Below are 7,500 nucleotides of genomic sequence, written 5' to 3'. Positions count from 1 at the left end.
TCGAGAAAGACTGACAGTTGCAGTCTTCCTTCTGCAAACACCACACCATTTTCAAATTTTGAACCATCTGTGTATATTGCATATGATCCTTGGTACTTAGAAATATGTTGAAGGAATATCTCTCCGACTTCTGCTTTGGATCTCTCCCCTTTCCCAATTCTGACCAAATCCAGCTGGACTTGATTAGTCCAAGGGGGGACTTCCATGCAGTCCCGGTGTAATGAAAGACGTGGTTCTCCACTCTCGGCATATTGGGACTTCACAGGTGAAGACCTGAAAGCCCCTATACAGATTCTCAGAGCTTCATTATGAATCGAGACCAACATCTGGAGGACAGTGGGAGTTACAGATGAATAAGCCTTACATCCATAGTCAAGTTTACTATGAATAAGTGGTCAGTAAAGCCGCAGAAAGGTTGTGCGGTCTGCACCCCAAGATAGGTGTGAAAGAATATTTAGTACTTTTGTAGCTTTCACCTTTAATTAACTGTTAAATGTGAGGCACCCATGTAAGCCTTGAGTCAAAAATTAGACCCAAGTACTTTACCTCTTGGACAAATTGCAGTGGGTTTGCTCATAAATATAGGGAAGGATGGAACTTTCCTCATTTGTGGAAATGCATGGCCATTGTCTTTTTGAAAATTTGAACCCATGGTATGTTGCCCATTGTACAACCTGATTTATTGCAGTCTGTATGTGTCCTTGCACATCCTGTAAGCTTCCTTCTGAGCAGTACAGTGTAAAGTCATCCACATACAGACTATATGAGACAGCACTGGCAAACAGGGTCACAGTTAAGACACTCCCTTGCGGGACCCCTTCCAGCTGATCTTCCAGGTTAGAGAAGCTGTTTCCCACCCTCACTCTAAACTTCCTGTCAGCAAGGAAGCTTTGTATGAAGGTAGGCAATGCTCCTCTTAAACCAATGTCATACAGCTTCATGAGTATGCCATGCTTCCAAGTAGTATCATAAGCCTTTTCAAGGTCAAAGAAGACTGCTAACATATGACGTCGCTGTGTGAAGGAATTCTGTATCGCAGTTTCCATCCTTACAAGTGCATCTGTGGTCGATCTCAGTTTTCTGAACCCATATTGATATGGGGTCAACACGTTTTCCTTTTCTAGCAGCCATGTTAACCTGAAGTTTACCATTTTCTCCATCGACTTGCTGGTATAGAAGCATCCTTGTCAGGTTTAGGGACAGGAAGGATTATAGCTTCTTTCCATGTGGATGGCACTGTGCCCTCCCTATAGATTCTATTGAATAGATCCAACAGGAACTTTTGGGATCTCTCGGTAAGTGAGATGTCATTTGGTATGGAATATCATATGTCTTACGGTAGAGCTGCAAAGCAGAGTCCATCTCCTTGCAGAAAAATTGCAAGTTGTATGGAAGTTCTGATGCAGTGTTACTGAAGAACGACACTGGGTGTCGTTGTAAAGCCTGATGAGTGGAGAATGGGGCAGTGTAAGATGCTGAATAGGAGATCTCTGCTATGGATTTTGCCAGTTCATTTGCAACATCTGTTTTGTCTGTGAGGATTATGCCTTCTATTTTCAGAGCAGGTGGTGATATGGATGTGCTCTTTCCAGCGATCTTAAACTCCTTGTCCCATACCCATGTTAAGGGGGTCCCAGAGTTAATCAAGGAGACATACTGCTTTCACGATGTCCACCTAGCCTCCTTTAGCACTCGCCTGGCCTTGGCTTGAGTCTTTTTGTACTGGATCAAGTTTACATCGTTTTGGCGTCGTTTCAACTGCCTTAATGCAGCTTTTCTTACTCTGACAGCTTGTTGGCATTCATCAGCCCACCATGGTACCGGAGGTCAGCGGTACTGCCCGCTACTTCTGGGAGTTGATGCTTCTGCTGCAAGGTGAATTCGTGATGTGAAGTGATTCACAGAATCTTGAACACACTGGATATCATTCACAGATCCTTGCAATACTGCAGTTGCTCTAAAAAAATTCCAATCAGCATGTTCAAATCGCCATCTCTGCACTCACTTGGCTGGAATACCATTCACCTCCCACAAAAGTAGTAGAAAGTGGTCGCTTTCATGTAAGTCTTCCATAACCTGCCAAGTGAAATTCAACTGTGAATCAGGTGAACCAATTGACAGGTTAATGTTGGAGAATGTCCTAGTTTGAATTTTGAATTGAGTGGGTGCATCACTGTTCAGTAAAACTGCATCTACTCTTGAGAACAAGGACTCCAAGGCCCTTCCTTGAGGGTTGCACAAAGTGTTTCCCAAAAGGTGATGCCGACCATTGAAGTCTCCCAAGAGTAGAAATGGATGAGCCAACTGCCCAAGTAAATCTTCCAAGTCATCTATGTTGAGATTATGTGGAGGGAGGTAGATGGATGCAACAGTGTAAGGTCGTATCAAGCCTATTCTCACTGCCTTCACCTGCAATGTCATCTGCAGGTGGATGGCCTGGAAGGGAATATCCTGACGTACCATCCCTGCTACTCTTCCATGAGGTCCATTATCAAAAGTTCCATAATGTGCTTGAACTTGGAATCCTCTCAGCGAAATCGGATGATTTTCCCTGGTCATAATCTCTTTTAGGCATACACAAACTGGATTACATGAAGCTATCAGATGTTGCAGTTCTTCCCATTTTGCATGAATTCCCTGACAATTCCATTGGATTAGGATATCCCGTTCTTCAGGTTGACAAACTTCTTCATCTGGTGTTTGGCAGCACCTGTGGTTAAGGCCCACCCCACACCTTTAAACTGTCACTTTCCAGCATCTTGGGAGTACCTTTTGATATATTGTTACCCTGTGGAACTAGTTTCCACATGCTTCCTTTGGACAGTTTTTTGAACAGGCTCAGGATTCCTCTGTCTGTGCAAAGGGCGTACCTGAACCTTTACTTCAGGTGCATTCTGCCTAGCAGCAAAGGCCCCTGTGGACGTGGTGACAGCTAAATCTGTCACCGTTGAGGCTTCTAGAGCCTTAACTGATGGCTCCAAAGACCTCACTTTGGGAGGAGGAGTCTCCTCAATAGACCTTTCACTCCTACTCCGTTTCTGGTGGAACAACTCACCAGTTTCAACATTTGAGGACTGGTCTTTAAAGGCAGTGGCAGAGTGTGTGGTGTTAGAAGTATTGGAGGGTAAGGGATGGCGAGAATTAGGATGGGCTTGAACTGAAGTAAAGGACTTACCCGGCTATGCAAACAGCACACAGGCACGTTGCTTTGCTTCTGCAAAATACTTCTTTTCCAAACTTGTACCTTTTACATTGCTTAGAAGAAGCTTCATGATCTTCTTTGCAGTGGTAACAGCATATTGGACCTGGACAGTTATCATCTCCTTGATGACCTGTTGTACCACATTTCACACACCATTGGTTGTCCATTTTCCTTAAAACGGCAAGTGTTGGCTCCATGACCATAACCCTGGTAGTGGAAGCACCGCATAGGGTTTGGCACATATGGCTTTACCTTGAGGTGGTACCATGCCAATTTAACCGATTCATGTAGGACTACCGATTCAAAAGTTAGAAGAAGAGCTGGTGTAAACTGTTCCAAACCATTAACTTTCTTTTTAAAACGTTTTACTGCCACTACATTAAAATTCTTTAGTTCTTCTAATTCCTCATCAGGTCTCGGGAAAAGACAATTCCCTTACACTGATTGAGGGTTTTGTGAGGAGAACATAAGACTTAAGCCCCAGGAATGTCGCATATCGCACGCAGATGGTCACTCTTGTCTGGTGACGAAACCTCAATTATCAGTCTACCATTTCGCTGTGGGGAGATGCGAGAATAACGATGACATACCTCAACTATCTTCCGATGTATTTAAAAAATATCAAGATCAATGGTCTTCACTACAAGGTATTTATTATATGACATACTTTCATATTTACCGGGTAAAATTTCCTAAATGGATTGAGGAGGACTTTTCTCCTTACCTGGTTTTGGAGCTCGGGAACCATTACGATTCTCTTTCTTGCCCTTTGGAATCTGGTAAGGTTCCAGATTGACAATATGTGATTTTCCAGAGGGACTGGCCAGGGGATTGCGAAGGTTGTCAAGGAGAGAGCAAGTTTTTTGTAAATTTGCAGAATTCATACAAATTATAAATCTTCTGATCCTCACCCCCCATCCACCATGGAGTCCAACGAGGGGAAGCTATAGTTGGGACCCAAATTTTCCCAACAGTCACAGGGGTAGTGAGGAAAAATATGCAGTCACTATTACAGTGCTGATGCTGGTCACGGGACCTATGCGCTACTGACTGGACAGTGCCTGCTTGACCATAGCCATATTTGACGAGCCGATTGACTTCACCAAGCCTTGATCAAGTCACCTGTCTAACCAGAATAGAGGACCAAAGAGGTATGTTGCTAGCTGCAGGGTGCAGTGTGCAGCATTGCTCAACCTCCAGGACTCCTGTCTCCTGATAATACGGGATGCCACGCACGGCCAACACACGGGGGAGAGTTCATCCTGGTCCAAGATGGAATGAACCAGGGGTGGGTGCACCAACCCCTCTCATAAGCCTTGGTGCACCAGGAAGCCATTTTGTCTCATCCCTCACTGGAGACCCCTCCAGTATGGGTAACCCTCTGGTCCGGCTCATCAGCTCATTGGGACCTCAAGCCACCCCACCGCGGCAAGGCGGCTTCCGTTATGGGGGTCCAATCAGTGATTGCACCGTGAGACTGGCTTGTTTCTCACATGATGATCCTGCCCAACAGGTTATCTCTATTCTACACAACCCTGGGTGGAGGAGGCCTGTGGGACGACCTAGGAAGTCGTGGCTTGGGCGGATCAATCAAATCTTGAGCTAGAGATGGGTCGGAACCCTGCTCGTAGATGGAAACAAAGGGTGAACGCAGGTAGCTCCCTAATGATGATGATGATGATATATATATATATATATATATATATATATATATATATATATATATGTATATGTATACACATATGTATACATATATATATACACACTCATATATATATATATATATATATATATATGTATATGTATACACATATGTATACATATATATATACACACTCATATATATATATATATATATATATATATATATATATATGTATATATAAGTACACATGCAAATATATATGTATATATATTTAAATATAAGCACACACACATCCTAAATGTATTGTCTATCTGCTAGAAAGAGAGAAAGATAGCTTCTAATCTATTCATTTTCTGATTCTGCCCGTTCTGCATGTAAGATAAATTAATTCATTTATATATACATACATACATATTTATAAGTACACACACACCTACACACACACACACACACACAAACAGATACACACACGTGCAAATACGCACACATAAACATATAAATATATATATGTATATATATAGATGGATAAATATATATAGATGGATAAATATATATATATATATATATGTATATATATATTCATATATGTATATATATGTATATATATGTATATATAAATGTTTATATATACATATATATCTATATATATGTATCTAAATATATATGTATATATTATATATGTATGTATGTGTACATACACACACACACACACATACACACACACACACACACACACACACACACACACACACACACACATATATACACATAAATATATATGTGTGTATGCATATATATATATATATATACATATATGTATATATATATATATATATATATATAAGCACACACACACGCACACGCACACGCACACACGCAGGTGTATATATATATGAACGAAATGTGAGATTGACTTGGTGAGGGTAAATGAAAGGGGTTTTAGCTTGCTAGTTTATTGTTGGAGATAAATGTTTATATAAATATATATGCATAAATATATATTCAAACACACACACACATATAATGATATATATATATATATATATATATATATATATATATACGGAAAGGAAAACAGCCACAGTAAGAAAAGAATTTAGGTAACTGAGATCTTTTAAAGGTGTTATGTTAAAACCGATTCTTGATTTATTTGACGATTTCAGAAGCTTACCCCACGATATTTTTGAGCCACCAAATCACTTAAACGCAATTTGGATATTAGAATTACCAAACCCGACAAAGTTAATAACTTAGTTTTCCTTAATAAATCTGATTATATAAGTAAAGCTCATTCCTTCCTGAACGACAACTTAACGTATCAAAAATTCAGCTCTACCTTTACTAATCAGTCACGGAATCATTTCGTAAAATTCTCAGACGTATTGCTGGTAACTGTCCCGACCCCAATTTTTTTTTATCGCTTTAGAACGGTCGATTCCTCTATTCCGTATTTTTATGGCCTTCCTAAAACTCACAAACAGGGCGTCCCTTTAGGGCCTATTATTACGTCTTGCAACTCGGTTACCCGCCCATTAGCCTCTTGGATAGCGAGCGTTTTATCTTCTTTTATGGGATAATTTTCTGATAGTCATATCAAACATTCGATGGATTTCTTGGATAAGGTTAGAAACTTGCCCAGGCACGGTAGGAAATTAGTGACTTTGATGTAGATTCCTTGTTTACTAATGTCCCGCTTGACGATGTGCTAGATTTCCTTTAAAGAAAACTTCGATCTCATTCGTTTGTGTGTCACGAATAATGTCTTTATTTTTGACGGCGAATTTTATCAATAAATCAAAAGTATCGCTATGGGATGTAGCCTAAGCCCGGTCCTTGCGAATTTATACATGGAGATGTTTAAATCTAAAATCGTTCCGTCTAACGACGTGCCGGTAGGGGGGGGGGGGGCCGGCACGATTTGGTTTCGTTATGTTGATTTTTTTTTTTTTTTAAGAAACCTGAACAACCTCACGCGTACTATCAATTTTAACGTAGAATGGGAAGATTCAGGTAAATTACCTTTTCTAGACGTCATTTTATTCAATGTAAATGGCTCGCTTAAATTTTCGGTTTACCTACTAACACCGCTAATTACCTTCAGTTTTTCTCGAATCATCCGTTGTATGTTAAGAAGTCAGTTGTCTCGTCCATATTTCTTAGGGCATATAGGATTCGGGATACTGAATTTATTGATCGGGAACTTGACGTCATATTTGAATCGTTTTCGAAATTAGGATATCCTCGATTTTTCTTAAATCAGGCACTTTCATCTGCGGGGTGGAAATTATATACTCATTCCCGTAATACTCAACAGGATAGCGACAAACATTTATTAATCATTCCGTATGTTTTAAGACGCTGAAATTGTCATTGTTTTTACATATCCGAACACGTTGCGTCATCATTGTGTACACGTTACTGTGTTTGTGGTTGTGCCATATATATATATACATTGGTATATATATACATATACATACAAACATATATACATACATGTGTGTGTGTGTGTGTGTGTTAATATAAATATATATATATATATAAATATATATATATAAACACACACACATACACATACGTACATATATACACATATGCACACGCACTCATACACACACACATCTGTGTATATACAAATATAATCACACACGTATTT

This window comes from Penaeus chinensis, chromosome 19 (assembly GCF_019202785.1).
Source record: "Penaeus chinensis breed Huanghai No. 1 chromosome 19, ASM1920278v2, whole genome shotgun sequence".
In the NCBI taxonomy this organism is placed as follows: Eukaryota; Metazoa; Arthropoda; class Malacostraca; order Decapoda; family Penaeidae; genus Penaeus; species Penaeus chinensis.
The sequence above is the reverse complement of the archived record's forward strand: the minus strand, read 5'-3'. Positions refer to the sequence as shown.